General features: G+C 42.4%; 1 pseudogene; it reads left to right on the top strand.

Moving 5' to 3' along the window:
* Window positions 1-7,912, top strand: part of LOC131879611 (aromatic-L-amino-acid decarboxylase-like) — an 8,999-nt pseudogene extending 1,087 nt beyond the window's left edge.
* The last annotated feature ends 11,240 nt before the right edge of the window (window positions 7,913-19,152 follow it).

Raw genomic sequence — 19,152 nt, 5'->3', positions numbered from 1 at the left:
GCGGTATCGGTGATTTGGCCTTGAAATTTGTGCTGAAGATAAAGAGGATCTACGTTGAAAGAGCTTACAATCGCCTCTGCATCCTGTACGCACATGGTAGAGCAATCAAAGTTAACACAGCTATCCTTTGTGTGGGTTGAAACTTCAGGACTGGGCAAATCTCCACACGTTCAAGATCGGTCTGTATTCCGGACAAATGAACGCGCTGCCGGGAGCATACTGCAGCGTCCGACGTGCAAGCCAAATGTCTTCTTCTTGCAATCGGGCCCAGCTCCAAAGGTTGTCAAAAGAGCAACACGAAGTGGTGCCCAGAGCAGCGACGTAACAAACGGAATACAGGCCCTTGCTTATCTTGCTCGATTGGCTCTCCTGAGGGATCTTCTCCTCTCAGACTCTGATCTTTCGTCACGCCACCCCTTCCGAAACACCGCGACGCATAACTTCCAGCTAGTAAGCCAGCTCTTTCAGCGAGCAATGTGCAATTTTGATGTGTAAAGCGACTAATTCGTTATGGCATCTGTTTCCATGTTTGTGGGTGGCCTTCGATTCTCGCATGAGGCATAGCTACTAGAGTCGCCATCCGCTAGCGGTCCCTTTGAAATCACCACGCGCCTTTTCCGCCAGGATCGGAAAAGAAATTTTGTTGCAGGCAGTTCAACGTTATTGCCCCAACCAAGTTCATCATGACGCATTCCAAACTCCGTGCAAAGCAGGACTGGCATCCAGGGAAGAATCCATGCACCCGATTGCCAATCAGATAAGATAATCAGCACACATTGCAGGGAGCTTGTTGGCGCGTCGTGGAAGTAGGGCGTGGAAATTGGGCGGAATGCCAAGTGAGACTCCGGGCAAGATCCTCTCTCCAACATTCCTTCATGATGTCCTTCCAATCTCTGGAGTATTCGGGAGCTTCTCGTCGGAATGATGTTCCTTCAGTAACCGGAGTGACTTGGGGCACCACAGGTCGATCTCGGATGGTCTCCAAGTAATGCTGCCACGTATTCTATCATGGCTTTCCAAATAATTTGAACTCTTGAACGGTCCGTCATAGTTAGAATTTTTTCTAGAGTCCGAATCGACCTTAAAGAGGCCAATGGTCAGTTAAGTGCGCATTGCTCTCTCAGAGGGTACTGAATTCTTGGGTCCTTATATATCCAAGTTTTGATACAACCGCTTTCAGTGCTGCTTCTCAAATTTTTCCTTGTCTTTGGTCTTGGATTAGCAATGTTCGGAAATACGAGCGAACGTTTATTCAGGCCGGCAAGAAGAGCATGGGGAAAGGAAGCTTTAACTAGTTGCGGTACATCCAACGTGTTTTCCCTTGGCCATATTTCCTTCCCATGATGATCACATACGTTCATTACATGATACGTAGTCTCAATGGAATATGAGGCAACGAAATATGTTTTTTGTTGATCTTCCATCTTGTTCGAAGTTGCTTTGTCCGATGTGAGAAGAGGACTTGGTGAGGTCTCAGTTGGTTAAATTTTCGATAAAAAAAGCGCATAGATATTTAAGTGTGCTCCCTCCAACTCATTTTAGAGACACCCATTTTGCCCTTTCTCGTGGATATGGGTATTGCAGAAGCTTTTCTTTTGCCATATGTAGTGAAGAATATGGGACAATTCTTACGGAAGACTTGTTGCTTGAACCAATCGAAACAAAGTACAATCGGGGAGGAGCAACAAGCCGGAGTTTTTTTGCACAAATCTGGCACGTTTTGATTTATTTTCTGATATGTTGAGGTTGGATCAAAAAAGCAATTTGCTTAGCGCAGAGGTGAATATCCGCGAGTTTCCACGTTATGATTCTTGATAAATAAGCCAAAATTTCATTAACAAGTTGATTAAGGGAATGGTGATTCTATCGAAATTGATTGCAAGAAGTGGAGAAGTGGAATTTGGATCCTAGCACTAGGCCGTTCTATCTAGAAATCGCGGAAGGCAAAGCGTGATGATGTCAAGTGCGGATACGTCATAAAGAAAATGGACTTTGGGACCCACAAGTTTTGAAATGTTCATATCTCTGTTAATTTTGAGCCGAAGTTTCATTTGCGAGCTCTTGTGACATTAGTCAACTTAAGTTGCAAATCAGCCCTGCTCTTGTCGTTCATCCATGCCTCCAGATGATGACGGAACGCAGAGGAGCTGTTGAGGCTGAATAAGGAGTTGAAGCCCCTATGGACTCTCAAGATTAAAGCACTAAAATAATAAGGATGCTCCTAGCGGAGGTTGAGAGGGTAAAGAGACATTGCTGTGCGAAAAATGGTTGTGCTAGCATCTAAGCCTTTGATTGTGAATTTATCATTAGTTGCTCTAGGATAATCATATTCACAATTAGAGTGTTTTACATTATTCATCAGTTACAGGCTTTCCCTCTTCCAAAAACTTGATTAGCTGACGGATTTGATGATTTGTCCACGGGCAACTTCAGCATTTCGATCTGGCCCGGCCATCGCCCACAAATTTCACTCTGGATTTCCTTCTAGACGTTTTCATTCCTCTTGTGAATCAAAAGTCTATAACACCCCAATTCTTTGAATCAACAATAATCTTTCATAGGCTTTCTTCATGCCATAAATGCACCTTACCCAAGTGACCTTAAAAGCCTCACATTCGGATAGTCCGCGCGAGGAGGGCAGTAAAGGCTTTTTTCTCATCATTTACTTTCCGCCTAACGTACATCTGTCCTTTGCTTTTTTGTTTTGTCTCCGTAACTCATTTATTTCCGGATGTAGAACAAAAAAGAGTTACCAGTATTTTTTTTATGACGCATGAGTACGTCCCAGAGCACTTGAGCCACTAATGCATGAAGAACGAGGTCAAATTTGCAGACAGTCTATGGATTCCTGTAACAAAGCTGCAATGGCCGCTTTTAAGGTTTCTGGATACAAGGATACTCGAGTCCAGACTTTTGGTGTCTTTAGGCACATCCCCGAATGATACGACCTCCGAGTCCAGACCAAGTCACACAAAATCAACGAAGCCTTGAGACCGTCTGAGCTGAAGTTTGATTCGACCCGGAAAAATTCATTGCTTGGAAATGGGTTCACCGTGTAGAAATACCAAGCTACTGGAAAATTTTTATATGCATCTCAAGTTGCAACACAAAGGATGTACAGGGTCACCAAAGAGTAACCCGATTTAGGGAAATAATGACTCCAACTCATATTCATGGCAACATACTTGATCTTGTCTTACAATGTTTCCGGAGTCAGTAACATGAAGTTCAAGTTGGACACAGTAAACTATCTGAGTGACCATCACATTATCAAGGTGTTTTATTTTCCCAGGCAGACAATGCAGCACCGACGTTGAATGGATCCCTGATTTGAACAGGGCCAACTTAGTTAAACTGAGAAGCATGCCTTGTACAAGTCAAGTGGCATGGTATCATTCCGATGCCAGTCTGTTTGAGGGGGGCATGGAACAGCTGAAAGATCATATTGGATGGAATCCAATCAAAATTGTTCCACTCCAAAAGCGTCGCAAGAACAAGTCTGTTTGACTGAATCAGAATATCGTTTGGAACTCTTCGCAAAAAACAGCGATATTGGAATTCCACAGGGAAGAGGAAACTTGGAATCTCTGCTTAATGACTAAAATCAGAAGAATCAAGCGAAAAGAAGGAAGTTTTTGTAGCCAACATAGAGTTTGAGAATCAACAAGCGAGATATGCAATGCCAAGGATTTTAAAGTTATACTGTTATGAGAACTGAAAACAATCAAGAGAGGAGTTCCATCACTTAAGAATCCGAATGGTCAACAAGTAGACAGTGACAAGGAAAAATGCAAAAAAATGCAAAAATGCAAGTGCCAAGGTCACTCAGAATCCCAGGCGGTTCATTATGAAGATGGCATTTGACATGGATTTGCCATCAACAAACGATAGGCAGGGTGTAATCAACACTTTAGGACTTCAATCAAAAGCGGTGACAAAGGTTCAGACCTTAACATTGCTTCAGTAAGCCAATGGGCTCTAGCACAACAAGACCGTCAAACATGCTCTGATGCTTCCATTACTACAGTATCTGGGGGCATATTGAGACCAAGGTCTAAGCTTAGCATCATGGTTCTGATCATGCTCTGGAGACAGAAGGGTCCAAGGCATGGGTCAACTTGGATAAGGAGTACGTGGTCAGGACCTGTCATGTCTTTGGCATGTGTTAAGTTCAGGTGGCATTTAAGAAAATGAACAACCTATTCATTCCTGGACATACTTCATTATCACATTTTATCTTTATAACTGCTCATTTCTTATCCAAGCTAAGGAGTAATACAAATTCAGCTTCTAGGACGCGGTTTCCGCGCATCCGGTATAACAGACCCATGCAGGAGGATGGCTTGTCCCTTCAGATATTGGAGGGGGTGTGATATTTCTTCATGTTCATGTATATGCTGTCGGTCAGCTCGTTTTGCCTTTCTTGCTCAATAAACGTCACTCGATCAGTAGCCATGTTGAAGGACATCGATCCGGACATTAACATGCCCAGTTGGTATGAACCGTAACCTTACAACAGTTAACAGGCCTCTTTGCTCCCACTACTACACTCCACTTGGTTCAGCCCACACCGACCAATCATCGAATCTTCTGACCGCTTCACTTGCTTGCAGACCAGTGGTCTGACTTTATCTGTCCCATGGCAACCGCAAATCCCAAGGAGGAAGAGAAGGCGACAGGGAGGATGGCCTCCAAGATGTCGACGGCCTCACTCGCGCGTCCATTCGATCCCACAAAGGTCATTTTACGAGGGAACGGCGGTTTCTTCAAGACCTGCATCTGGAGAATTGCCCGACTTGGTACGCATGAATAACCTTGTTGATGGCCTTCAAACTTGGATAGAGAAGATCGCTGACATCGTCGACGAAATTGCTATCTCAGAGGCCAGAGGCTGAGCTTGAGCACAAACCTCTGCTAGATCAACTAATGGGATTCCCTTGGAGAAGCTGGTCGCATGATATCATCAGCGCGGTCAAGGTAGATCCAAGGTGGCGAATCACTATCATGCTCATTTCAAACCGGTCAGTGATCTAAAGCCTCCACTTCTTTCGCAAGAGTCTACCCCCTCTGAAATGAGAGAGTGGATCATAAATTCAAGGCTTTCCACACTGCTTCAAATATGTCCACCTTGGATGTGGATGATGAAAAGGAATTTTTCTCAGTCGGGTAGAGGAGCTCTCGCCACAATTCTACGCAGAAACATTCAATTGCAACATCACTAACTGAATGCTTTTGAAGCGTTTGGAATCGCGCTTTCTGGAAATTCATCCAGTTTTTCGCCGAAGACTCCTTTGGTTTGAACAAAAAAAGGAACGTGGACAAAAGCTCCTTGATTTATCACAGGCTGCGAAACATTGGGCATGATAGCCTAGCAGCGTTGACTAATGTCTGACGACTCTACATGTTTCAAACCATATACGCTTGCAGAGATGAGCCAGATTTGTTCATAAAGCTATGCGGACGTACCAAAATCCCAGCCTCGCCAGGTTAAACTCTCAACCGGTACTACCTTCGAATCTGCCAGGGACACCCAACAAATTGCATCTCCGCGAGTCCTTGTCGACGCCATTACTCAAGAAGAAAGTGACGGAGCGGGCAAACTTCCATCGTCGAAACCAGTGCCCAGCGAGAGAGATACGCTGTTTAAAATGTAACAGGACTGGACACTTGGCTCGAGTTTGCTGGGGAGGCGTTTACAACTTAACACTCCGCCCATGGTCCCCTTCTCAAGGACGGCCACCAGAAGGTATTCAAAACCTTCACGTCGCGATGCAACCCCTTTCGTCACCACAGTCCATCGTCGGCTCGGGTCTCATCTATCACGTCCTCGAGAGACACTCCGGATATTAAACTTCGGTGCAACTTTACTCACGGACTTTCGACATACCTACTTGCTATTGCTGACACAGGTGCTTCACGGACTGTTCTTCCAGCTTCAGCTCTTCCCAAAGGTGTAATACCTTCCACTTCACGCGTTCGTTTGTTGGCTGCAAATGGAACCGTCCTTAACAAACAGGTTCTGTCTCTTTTTCGGCATCTGCCTCCGACGGACCAACAATCACAATAAATGCCATTGTTTCCAACCGATCTGCCGGACCAGCTCTTATAAGCTGGCATGATCTTGTGGCTCTTGACATTTTACCAGAGGCCTTCCCCGCTGTCATTCATCAAGCATATGCCCAGGATGACTTTATTAGCGGGCTTGGGGGCCTTCAAAGCGAGGATTCCGTAGCAAAGATGAGATCTTGACAGATTACGTGGGACGTCAACTTGGCGAGGCTGAGCCTCTATTTTGAAGATTGCCGAAATTTGGATACCAGATGATATTGACCAGATAAAAGCTGACTACGAGATGTCCTGGTTACATCCCTTGGAGAAGCATCCGGTTCATAAAGGGGCCTAAAATGAGGATAGATCTCGATTTGAAAGCCAACAATAAACCATGCCAGGTGACTACAGCTCGACCTATTCCATTTCATTATCAAGAGATGCAGATGAATTAATTAACAAATTAATTTCAGCAAGAGCCATTGAGAAAGTCACCTGGCCAACCCCTTGGTGCTCACCGCCCACTTCGTGGGCAAACCGGGTGGCAAGAAAGTGAGACTTGTCACAGATTACCGCATCCTCAACAAGGCAGTGAAACGACCCGTACATCCGTTCTCGTCCGTCCCAGACCTCATCCGACAGATTAAAACCCGATTCTTGTTGGTTTGCTAAGTAGACGCGGTACACGGGTACTATCAAGTTCCTCTTGACAATGCCAGTGCTGATCTTACAACTTTCTCCTGCCCTCAGGCGCTACCGTTATTGTGTAGCCCCAATGGACTGAACTCGAGTTCTGACGAATTCAATATCCGAACTGATGCAAGCTATTGCTAACTTACCATGGCTCCTCAAAATCGTCGACGACATGCTCGTCCAGGCGCCAACCAGAGCTCTTCTTTTTTCTCGTCTTTGCATAGTCCTTGATCATTGCCGGACTGCGGGCATTAAATTATCTTTAGCCAAGCTCGAGATTGGTCAGGCTGTAAGTTTGCAGGATTTCTGGCAACTTCGGAGGGTATAAAGCCGGATCCTTCAAAACTCTCCTCCATCAAAAACTTTCCACGACCTGCAAACGTGTCCGATCTCAAAATCATTTTTGGGTTTAGCCAATCAACTTGCTTATTTTTTACCTGATCTCGCCCACTCCACAGTTCACCTACGAAACTCTTGAAGAAAGTGAACGCTTTCATATGGCTTGAAGTGCATGAACACGAGTTTACATTCATTAAAGAACTCTTGTGTTCCTCAGCCGTGGTTCATCCTTTTGACCCCACACTTGCAACGGAGCTCTTGACAGACGCGTCACGGCTTCATGGGCTGGGATTGCCCTCATCCAGCGCAATTCTACTTCTCGTCCTCGCCTGATTCAATGTGGATCCTGCTCACTCACTCCTGTGCAGCGAAATTACGCTACAATAGAACTAGAATGCTCTGCAATAGTTTGGCAATAACTAAGTGCGACTTTTACTTGCGTGGAATGCCTTCTTTTTCTATCATAACGGACCACCGTCCTCTTATTGGAATCTCCATGCGCATTCGAACATAACTTATTGGTATTGGGTTCACGCATCATCATTCCTCGTTCTGCGAGGAAGAGGATCCTCGATCTTCTCCATGAGTCTCACTCTGGGATGACAAAAACCTGCGAACTAGCTCGGCAACTCTATTTCTGGCCGGGAATGACCAATGACGTGCATGAGTGCATGAACACGAGTTTACATTCACTAAAGAACTCTTGTGTTCCTCAGCCGTGGTTCATCCTTTTGACCCCACACTTGCAACGGAGCTCTTACAGACGCGTCACGGCTTCACGGCTGGGATATGCCCTCATCCAGCGCAATTCTACTTTCTCGTCCTCGCCTGATTCAATGTGGATCCTGCTCACTCACTCCTGCACAGCGAAATTACGCTACATAGAACTAGAATGCTCTGCAATAGTTTGGGCAATAACTAAGTGCGATTTTTACTTGCGTGGAATGCCTTCTTTTTCTATCATAACGGACCACCGTCCTCTTATTGGAATCTTCGAGCAACCACTCGTGCCTTGGGGAATGATCAGCTCCAACGGATGCGGAACGCCTCCTTATGTATTCGTTTGCGGTGGTATGGTCAGCGGGAAAATCTCATTACATTGCTGACGCTCTGAGCCGTGCGCCTTTCTTCCCCGCTGATCCATCTCAAGAAGTTGATGTTTGTGCAGCAATAGACGCGGGAGACCCAGCCATGAACATAATTAGAGATAACATCGACTCTGAATACACTGAATTACGAGACTGTGTCTCTAAAGGTCAACTTTCGGCTCATTTGAACCATACAAGGGTGTCTTTGACTCCATGCGCATCGAACATAACTTATTGGTATCGGGTTCACGCATCATCATCCCTCGTTCTGCGAGAAGAGGATCCTCGATCTTCTCCATGAGTCTCACTCTGGGATGACAAAAAAACCTGCGAACTAGCTCGGCAACTCTATTTCTGGCCGGAATGACCAATGACGTTAGACTTCCGAGTGGCTGGCTGTCCCATATGTCTATCTTGTCTTCCTGCCCTCGCTCCTGAGCCGGTTTTTCCAGAAATTGCCACACACCCAATGGAGAAGGTCTCGATTGACCTGTTTGATTTGGGTGGACATTCTTTCCTGTTCTCATTGATCGCTACAGTGGTTATCCTTTCGTGGCCCGTCTCAAGGCAACTACTACGTCGGCAGTGTGTCTCACCAGTGAGACGCTTTCCGACGAAACCAAAGATTCCTCCATTGCGACACTTCAACCCAAGATTCCCAGTCACCACCGTCAGCAACGGCCATCTCCAACCCAATTCCAATAATCGAAGACGGTGATCTTGCCGCAGCCACAGAATCCATCCAAACGTGTCGTTCGGTTTAATGATTGGGTTCAATTCATTTAATTGCATTTGGGATTCCTCCTCCACGATTTTTTGTTATTATAGGGCCGTTGTTTATTTTTCACGTTCAGCTATGTTGTGCTCTCGTATCCCATCAATTTGCTCAAGTTCACTTTTGAGAGCGGGAATTTTAAAACTATTCTTTGTCAATCATCCTTTAAAATTATTTCTTATCATATCCTCCGCGTGTACTAAAAAAGGGGGGGGGGGGAGAGAGAGATGTGATATTCTCATTCATGTATCTTTTCTGCTCAATAACGTCACTCGATCAGTAGCCATGTTGAAGGGAACATCGATCCGGACATAACAGAGGGATGCAAATATTTGCCCAATTTTGAAGAAGAAGGGTTCAAGGTCAGCTCCTGCAAATTACAGACTATATAGCTTAGCTGTCATTGTGTGCAAGAGCATGGAGAAAATACATTCAGGACGAAATATTTGAATACTTTGAAACCGGTTTCAAGACAGATCATGGCCAGCATGGCTTCAAAGAAAGAAAATCATGTGTTACAAATTTATTGGAATGCATGGAAAAACTAACAGATCTACGAGTAGTTGGTACCGGGCAAAAGGTTGATGTGGTCTATATCGACTTTTCGAAGGCGTTTGACACACTAAGCCACTCCTGGCTAACTCAGGCATTGGAGCGAATTGGAATGAATTTGTGGAAACCTGAACCAGTGGATTACAAAATGACTCTGCAACAGAAGACAAAAAGTAAATCTTAATGGATCATTCTCATCATGGCACAAGTCACGTCAAGTGTGCCACAAAGATCTGTGTGCGGGCCACTCATTTTAAAAGCTTTACCAACTTTCAACTGGATATGCTCATCGAACTTTCCATTATCTGAAAGCACTACACTTAAATCCTTCATAGATGAGGTCTGCTGACTGCCCTTACCTTCATCATCTAATAGTGGAGTTCTAATGGCGTCGACCCAAAGGTCATTGAGCGGAATTTCATTCCATTCAATGCCATGTTATTCGCAGCAACCCAAGAGTAGATTTGGTCTGGGACCTCTTCCAGGCAACTGGAATTCTGACCATTCCTATCAACTGCCAATTTTGTATCATCAGCATAGGAAGAAATACTGACATTACTAATACAAAGCTCCGGAAGTGGAGCATTGAAGATGATGAAAAGGACCCAAAATATCAAAAAATGGAGCCCCGGGGAACACCTGACTTGGCATCATGTTTGTAACTAAGGGATCCCTCGACCTTAACAATTTGCTTCCAATCATGAATGAAGCCTTTTATACAATTGAGAACCTTGCCTTGGATCCCAATGGCATGAAGTCCACTCAGCAAAACGCCACGATCTACTTTATCAAGGGCCTCGGCAAAATCAAGATAGACAACGTCAGCTGATTCATGGCTCTCTAGTCCCTCAATACCTACGCTAAATGTTCAATCAGTTGGGTAACCGTGCTCAAATGTGCTCGGAACCTATGCTGGCTAGGTGGAAGGACTTCATTGCATTGACCTCAAGAAATTCAACAAGTTTGGACTTCATGATCTTCCTCAAGCATCTTCGCAATACACGAAGTGAGATAAATAGGTTTATAATGAGATACCACCATGTGGGAAGGTGAGCACTTATTTTGAATTGCGACTGCTTAAAATATTCACTTTTTAAAAAGCAGATGCCTTCACATTCTTCCAAATTGAGGCTAAAATGCAGCTGAATATGTCTTTTCACACGGTTACAAGAGATAAATCAAGCATGATGTACTCAAGCCTATTTTTGAAACACTTGGTGACCGTCTTAAAATCTCGCAAAATGGAATCTCGTGGGTTGAAGGCCAATTTAATGGCCAATCATAACGTTTGGAATTCACCCTCTTCCACAAACATTGTCCTTCCAACATTTAAGTACTTAAAGAAGTTTTGCGAAAGCCAAGCGCTGAATTTCAATTCGTAGAAAATACACGTCGGTTCTAATCCCCGTTAAAATGATTCTGTGGTGGTGATGCATGCCAAATTCCCATAAATTTGTCACGTTCTGGTCTAACCAATGTCTGATGTAAATGACATTTAAGAAAAAGTGAATATAATTGATGCTGAAAGATGTGGGTAAAAGTGACATAAAAAACCCTCTAACTTGATACATAGTTGATCATAATGCTTAGATTAATCAGAATTAAGATATTCCTACTTAAGATACGCGAAAATGATATCTCAAATGGTAAACTTCTTGTTTTACTAATAATCAATGAACTAAAAGTGATTGGCATAAATCTACCTACTTCCATCTTAAATTTCAGTTAAAATCAGGCATTGATTAACCCACAATACGACCAATGAAAATTTGGCAAGCAAATGTACCTAGACATAGAAAAGATCCCTTTTTGATGGGGATTAAGAGGGCCCTAAGTTGCTCATCAAATGCAGTGTGAATCTTGCTCTAAGGGTAAGATATCAATTATCAGGTTCAATTCCCAACAAACGCATCGACTGTTTATTGGCCTTCCAAGCTTGAGATTGCATGTTTTGACATTTTGGGACTGCAATCATACGGCTCAGAGATAGTCTTGAGTACATCTTGCTTGCCGACGCCTTTGCTTGCTTCGACTGCTTTATAGCACATATGTTCGTCCAATTCTTGATTACGCCTCTTCTGTGTGGTCCCCCGGGTATCGAAGAATGACGAGGCTGGCAACAGAAACTGTGGGTCTTGGTTATTTAGATCGCCTACATATTTGGGGTCTTCCATCGTTGGAGAGACGAAGAATTGGAGCTGATTTGGTTAATTTATTAAGATATCCAATCGACTAATGTTAGTAAGGAATCTCTATTCTGTGTACGGTGTCATCCTCGTAGTCAGTGACGTTTCCATTACGTCCACTAGGTGCATTATGAGCAAGAGGTCCGCAAGCCCTTTGCCAGGACCTCATCACGACTCAATTCCTTTTTTCTTCGGGTGGTGTATCATTTGAACGCTCTACCCCTGGTTATTCGGTTATCAAAAACTTCTTGTGCGTTCAAGAACTTGATCGCTATCAAGAGCACTTGCTGTATTTTTTTTTGCCGTTACTAATGTTTTCCTTTTTGTATGTGTGTGACATTCATTGCGTTCGGTGCTGTACCACTTTTCGGAGGGTAAACTTGAATTTTGGTGTTTGCTATTACTTACTTCTGCTCCCATTTTTTATTTTGTCAACCCGAACCTTCGTTCCGTTTTTTCTATCTCCTCTTTTGTGCCAATACTCTATCGTACAAATTGTGCTTTTGAGAGGCTTTAAACGATAAACATATATTTCTGAGGAAGCCTAAGATAGCAGATAAGATCAGCTCATCTGTCATTTTTTTCAAACACGTCATCTCCCTAACGTCATCGGTGAGCAAACTAATGGAATCAATAGTAATGGACCAAGTAGTACGCGTAGATCGGACTCTCAACATGGTTTCCGGAAGGGGCGATCATGTCAGACGAACTTGATTGAACATCATGAGTTTATCACCCGGGCTATCGACAAAGGAAAAGCTGTGGACACTGTTTATTTGGATCTTTCCAAAGCGTTTAATCTCGTTGACTAACGAATCCTACTCAAAAAGATTTTGAGCTTATTGTGGAATTGGTGGATACATGAAGAAGTGGATAGAGCAATGGCTCAGGGATCGTTTCCAAAGATTGGCCTTAAATGGCCATATATCAAACTGGGAACCTATACGCACTGGCGTGCCACAGGGCAGCGTCCTAGGACCCCTTTTTCTCAATCTTTGTAAACGACTTGGAGGTGAGAGAACCTCTCTAAATCTTGAAGTTTGCCGATGAAACGAAAATAGTTGGTGTCATTGACATTCAAGACGATCACACGGCAAAACAGGAAGACATACTCAATATCACGAGTTGGGCAAAGGAAAACAGAATGTGTTTTAATGAATCCAAGACCAAAATCACGCGATTTGGAAATGCATTACCACCTTGTACATATACAATGGCAGGGTCTCGTTTAGAACAAGTGGATACCCAAAAGGATTTGGGGATATATGTGGATAAATAATTGAGATTTTCCCACCCATTGTACCAAGTTAGCGGCCAAAGCTCGTGGGCTGGTCCACAGAATAAATAGGTTATTGTCCAACAGGAATGTTGATGAGTTGGCAAGACTGTTCAAAGTCTATGTTCGTCCTCTCTTGGAAACGAGCTCGCAAGTGTGGGGTCCGCCTTTGAAAACTGGAATTCATTTCATCGAACGTATCCAACGCACATTTTCCAAGATGCTACCAGGTCTACAAAATCAATCATACACTGACCGGTTAAAGTCTCTAAACATCGAAACTCTACGAGAGAGAAGTTTGCGTCTCTACCTCAACCTCACCTTGGCTTGGAAAGTGATCAATAGATCAGTGCTTGTGAAACACAACTTTAAATTCGTGGGTTCCGTCCGATCTTATCTAACTCGAGCAGATGCCTGCTGTCTTCTCAGGAGCCCTGCTTCAAAAGATTCTGTCGGGAACACACTTTCTTCGTGAGATTTGGTCCTTTGTGGAATTCCCTCTCGTTGGAAGCTCGGCAAAGCCAAACCATTACTTCGTTCAATACACTCCTTCGATCCGCCTCCTTCTTTTGCTAGATAACGATCATTTCAACCTTATGACCTGCAACTTGTGTACATTTTTTCCATTATCGTATTGTGATGAACGGAATAGCGACTCCGAATTGACCGGTGACGAAATGACTGATGCTGGAGTGTCCAAAGACTTAGTGAATACATTTGAGATAGACCTTATTGTATAGCGGAGGCTTATTGAACCGGAGTTGATGGCAAGGCAGGTTATGAACATCAACTGTCTGTTCTGCTATCTTGGTTTTTCCTTGTTAGTTTTGCCTTTCCCTAATTTATGATCGGGATCGGCATATGTTTAGGGGGGGAATCAAAAGAGAACGTTCAATTTCGGGTTAGCAGGGGCGCTGATTTGTTAAAGGGGTACATTTCTTTACATGTGCCAATGCGGTTAATGTTAGGGAATCCTGATTAGAGTTGTTACATTCCTGATTTGCACACTGCACTTCTCTCGGGCCTATAACTTTGGGCCTGTATACCTATTGATGGCCGTCTTGGGACTCGTTGGCCCCTCGTTCTGTCGCCATCATCACTCTATTATTCGCCATTATTACTCAATGACAACTTCGTCAAATGGTGTTTCCCTATAGTATTCTATTTTTCATCATCTTTTTACCCAATACTTAATATACACCATGATGCTTAAGTTGGACTCACCAATAAACCAATAAAATATTAAGGGTATTAAGGGAAATGAGCACTTGCAATCCCAATCGATTAAATGCATTTCCCATGATATGAGCTAACTCGGTTGTATCCTCAGAACGCATTGGTCAGTTTTATATTCAATCAAAAGTATATGTCAAAAGTTAGGAGCATTTAAAAACTCATACCCGGGAGGGCACAAATTGAATGAGCTCACACCACGTTGGTAAGATCTTAGCAATGTGGCGTTTAGCCAATCATGTTTTGCCTACACAGCACTGAGTTTCAAGAGCTTATTGTTTTGACACAGACGTCTGACTGAGATCAAAATTGGCAAACGCTTTATTAGTCAAAAAGAGCCTATTTAATTTTAAGAGCCTAATAAAATGCATTTGGTCTATTTGTGACGTCATCCTTGAATATTTGAAGGAGATGCATGGGAAGAGAAAACTATTACTCTAATCGTTCCTTACATACTGATTGGGAGATTCTTGACTCTGCATCCGATTAAACTGATTCAGTACCATCTGCATTCTCATTTGCTATGTTCATTTTATTTCAAAACATCCCTACTACCCCATAACGGTAGAATTTCAACGAGGTATCATACGAAATTGATCCTCTTATTATCCCTTAAAAACTTTGCTTTCTAATGATTATTGTTGGCCTAATTTGGACTTCTGTTGAAATGCGATGAAAGCCAGCCTTTGCCATATCCAATCTCATGTCCAAACTACGTTAGAAAAGCATTGAGACGGCTCCAGGAACCATGCAAACTGTCGCCAAAGACGCAAGCAACCACCCATTGGAGATCCTGTCATGCTAAATGATGTTTTAATCCAAAAGCATGCACCACTTACAAAATCACCGCCTTAGCTGACCATTGAAATTCTACAGTTTTGGACCAAATTAGAACTGGTTGGACTTCTCTCAGATGGAAAATTGTAAGGCCATCGACTCGCTTTCGATCGCTATCTTTCCGACTTCTTGAGCCATCCTGCTCTAATTCAATGTAACCTCTACAAGAGAAGCCATGAGAAACTGGAACGTCCGAATCGACCCCATTGAACGGATATCTATCCGATGGAGATTCGTGAACTCCTACATACTTGGTTCAACTCTTGTTAACGTCAATTGTTTGAAAGCCTATCATAAACGACACGCATCCTGATATTGGTTTCATTGTGTCTTCTTGTGGCAGATGACGCCTTTCTAGGTCTTCGAGGGCGCGATCTCCTTCGCCTCATCCTCACAACAATAGGAATAAAATCACTTCCGGTATAAAGGCATCAAGATCATTCCACCGATCATCGAACCATCATCGGATGTTGGCGATTGGACTTGGACTTGACGGTTTCCCAGAAACAGCATTCATCAACATTGCTAGCAATCCACAAAGCCCCTTAAAGACTTCTTCTCCGATGTCGTTTCACAAGACTTCAATAATCAACATTTCCATGAAGAACTAGTAATTACATATTTCGTAATTTTGTCCTTCATATTTCCTCTTGTTTTCATGCCTTATCTCAATGTTCCCATAGTTATCTTGTTCAAAAATTCCAATTGTTTTTTTAAGTATGTAATTGTAAATCTGTCATGCAACCTAACATAAAAAGGGACTCTCTCTTTCTCTCACGCAATGCAACAGGTTCTTCTTTATTGACAAGGCATAAGGTTCCCTTTTACCTTGTCACGAGGGCATGTATGTATACGAACTGAAGCATCGTCATGAGAGAACCACACCCTGATCTAAAAGAGGGACTCTATATCCCAACATGTTGCGACGGACTTGGAACAGGCTCAGAAGCACACCCATTCCTCTGTACATAATACTATACTCCTACTGAATATATAACTGTCTTCGGCTTAATTATGCCGGGAAAAAAAATAGAATATGGAACTCAAGTGGAAGGTTAATGAATGATCACAGAGTCAAAGCACCATTCAGTTACTCGGCAAGCTGTAAGAAATGAGGACATTGAAGATCCGAATGTGGGTTGTGAGGGGAGTTGGTAGAAAATATTTGGGTTGCCTCTTGCGCAACTTGCCTCCCTCAAACACAGTATGTAGGAAATATATAGGCGTTGAAATCAAACTGAAGGGCAAATTTTTGATCAAATTTCCTGATGAAAATAACTATCCAGGGCTAGCCGGCTCAGTTGGTGGATCATATATTATATAAAAAAATTAGATATGATATGCCAATTTTTTCCGTCTTGAACTGTTGGGGATTGATTCCATTTTCAGTAGGGTTAAGAAAGTCAGGAAAGTTTGAAATGTGGTTTTCAAAACACACATATTTACAAAAAAATGGTTAGATGTGCTCCTTTACTAATTATAATTCAAGATATAGTTCCACCAACGTGACTGGTATTGTAGCAGGTCCAGGAAACATATTTTGTCCTCCAAATGATCGATATGCACCCAGAGCATACCACCAGCGAGATGATTTAGACAAGTCTCCATTAAGGAGGCATTGATGTGGATTGCTTTGGGATAAGCCAAAAAAACCTTCGTATTTCCCGAATGGTCCTTCCTTGTAGACAAAGTCTTTTGGAAAATCTTGGCCTTGCACAACAAGGGGGTCCTCACTCTGACTCCATCGATAGCACAAATTGCTATTTAATTCTGGAAAATACAGATAATCACATCATCGTTGTTTAGTTTGTCAAATCCTACGTTTAAGTGTTGTTTTCGGTGCATTTTGTGGATGGATGAATGTGGGTCTCCGTGGGTATGAGCTCAAAACTCACAACATAGCTTCTTAAACGTGTTCCATGAGATTTTGCAATTTGAATGAACTTCAACTCCTTTTTATTTATGAAAATATTATCTAGAGCTTCCCTGGAGTGCGGTTTCAAATCTCACATGTAAATAATCATGAAGACTTGGATTTAAAATCTTAATCAATAAGACCTCGTTTTGAAATGGCTCGTTATTTGTGGTGAAGAAATATCGTCAGAAACAATAGTTCTAAACCGGATTATCTCCTTTACCTAAGTTGGACACTATCTGTCACTTATGCCGTTTTAATTCCGGTGACGGTAATATGATAGACAAATCTTAAATTCCGACTCAGGGGCCTGAATTCACGAAAAGCTGAATAGAAATTCATACGGATTACGTATTTGTGCCATAATGATTTCAAGAACCCAAATTCCCAAAATTCAAAGCAGGTTGAGACAATTTCTCAGCGTAGAAACATTGTTGCTTACAGGCAAGCACTTCACTTCCTAAATCTCGAAGCATTAATGTTGGCCCTAACAAACATTTATTGGCAAAATATTCTAAGATTACTAATCGGAGACAAATGCAAAAAAGCTAGTGGTTGGAACTGCTCTGCGATGTCGATTGTTAACCCAAAAACCTAACTTCGTTCATGGCTCTTTAAAAACTGATATTACAATTCTTTTGTGAAAAAGTTATTGGACATTAGTCGAATACACTCTAGATCAATGTTATCAATAGCATTCCAAAATGCTTAACCTGCACAACTTGAATAACATTTTAGGAAAAAATGACAAATATGATAAGTTTTTTTGTCAACGGATTTATAATTTGATAAGATTTCAAGCTTCAGTCAAGTGTACGTAGCCTAACGATGAGTGGAGCGAAAAATAATGCCAAATTTCTTGTTATAAAACTAAAAATTAAAGCCGACAAACTTTTAAAACAAGTTAACATAATGCTGCAATCAATAAATAAAAAAGTGGCACGACCCAGGATTTAGGGTTTATTCTAGTGACCTTAGAGGCTTAATGTGCGTTTTGAGAGCACCTTCAAGCCCTCAAGAATCCAGGCTAGTTCGAACAATGAAGTCCACATCTCTTCTTTCTCGAGCTCCTTCATTGCTTAACTTGCTACCCTCTAATATTCGTAGGGAATTCGTAGGCCTTTTTGATCCGGTTGCATCTTTCAAGTCAGACTTGGACAAATTTTTATATAGCATTCCAGATCAACCTTATATTCAAGGACTAGCTCGGTCTGCCAACTCAAATTCGCTGGTAGACCAAATATCAAATAAAGATTGAAAGTTAAGAAATAGACGAATTATAACCTTTCATTTTAATAGTACTGGGGATTACATTCCCTGTAGCGGTTAGAAAAGCCCGTGAAAAACCAAACCAAAAAAAAATATGCTGCTTTCGTGGCATACTAACCTGGATAACACAGTTTAAAGTGGAAACTGCCATCCGTCCCTCGAAAATCGTGTATTTCGTCCAATATCGAATATCTTAAAGATAATGTTTGATTCTTGTTCAATGCTATGACGCCAGGGGGCCAAAATATCTAATCTGATGCGTTTTGACGAAACACTAGGATCTGTGGCCCAATGGGAAGGATCGGACGGGATTGTGGATCCAGACGATGCTTCATTCGGACCTGAACAACTTGATTGGGGTCAGCTGATTTGATAACGGTAAATCCCTTATACAACCGACATAGGCCGTCTTTAAATTCAACTGTTTGACATTCATTTTGGCAACTTATGGCACATTTCAATAATAGATCTGAAAGCAAGAAACTCTGGAAGTCAGGGCAATGATGGTGAAATTCTTATTTCAAAGTTTTGACTCTTGGTCGTTTCGTTTGCGAGAAAAGTAAATTTTTTCATATCATTCTTTAAATACCGCGTTTTTCCATAGAAAAGAAAGTTGTTCCATAAGACTTCCCAATCATTTTCACAATGTATCGTATTTATCTATTTACCATATGCGTATATAATCTACATTTTGACATAAGTGGTTTGGACTTAGTGGTCGAAAATAATGGAAAATTCCATCGGCTTATTCATTTTAAGGTGGGTAGACACGCTCAAACGTGTGGTGTTGGATACATTGCACTTGAAAGTCAAGAGATAGTATCACGGTATTAGCTCTGTGGCAGTCAATTGTTCAGCTAGCTCTTGAATATGCTTCAAATATTTGGGCTCCAATTAGTTCAGTAAGTTTGCAAAAGGTCGAACAGGTCTTAAGACTTTTC

This window comes from Tigriopus californicus, chromosome 4, assembly GCF_007210705.1.
Source record: "Tigriopus californicus strain San Diego chromosome 4, Tcal_SD_v2.1, whole genome shotgun sequence".
NCBI lineage: Eukaryota > Metazoa > Arthropoda > Copepoda > Harpacticoida > Harpacticidae > Tigriopus > Tigriopus californicus.
This window is presented reverse-complemented; position numbering and strand designations above follow the sequence as displayed.